The sequence below is a fragment of the Idiotropiscis lumnitzeri genome, chromosome 2, assembly GCF_059441095.1.
Source record: "Idiotropiscis lumnitzeri isolate Australia: NSW breed Sydney's pygmy pipehorse chromosome 2, RoL_Ilum_1.0, whole genome shotgun sequence".
Classification (NCBI taxonomy): domain Eukaryota; kingdom Metazoa; phylum Chordata; class Actinopteri; order Syngnathiformes; family Syngnathidae; genus Idiotropiscis; species Idiotropiscis lumnitzeri.
The window spans coordinates 22,153,610-22,153,929 of record NC_142392.1 but is presented as its reverse complement, the minus strand read 5'-3'; positions in this window follow the sequence as shown (position 1 = coordinate 22,153,929).

Genomic DNA, 320 nt, shown 5'->3' with positions numbered 1-320 from the left:
CCCTGATTTCTGTTGCGCATGCGTACCTGCGTACCAGTTATGCGCACCCCTGGATATAAACGGATAGAGCACACAAATAAGGATGGCTCACAAAACAATAAAGAAACTTAAAGTAAATATTCACCTCATTGGCCACATTCACTCAAAAGGAATAAAGGTTTACAAATCTTCACACAAACGTGACTTGTCGTCTTGCCTTCTCTTCAGGGTACATTGCCTCTTCTGGCCATTGTGTGCATCTATGCCCATGTCCCGAAACAACAGTTTATACATGTGGAAGAAAAAACAAGTTGCCCCCTTTACTACGATTTTAAACCAAA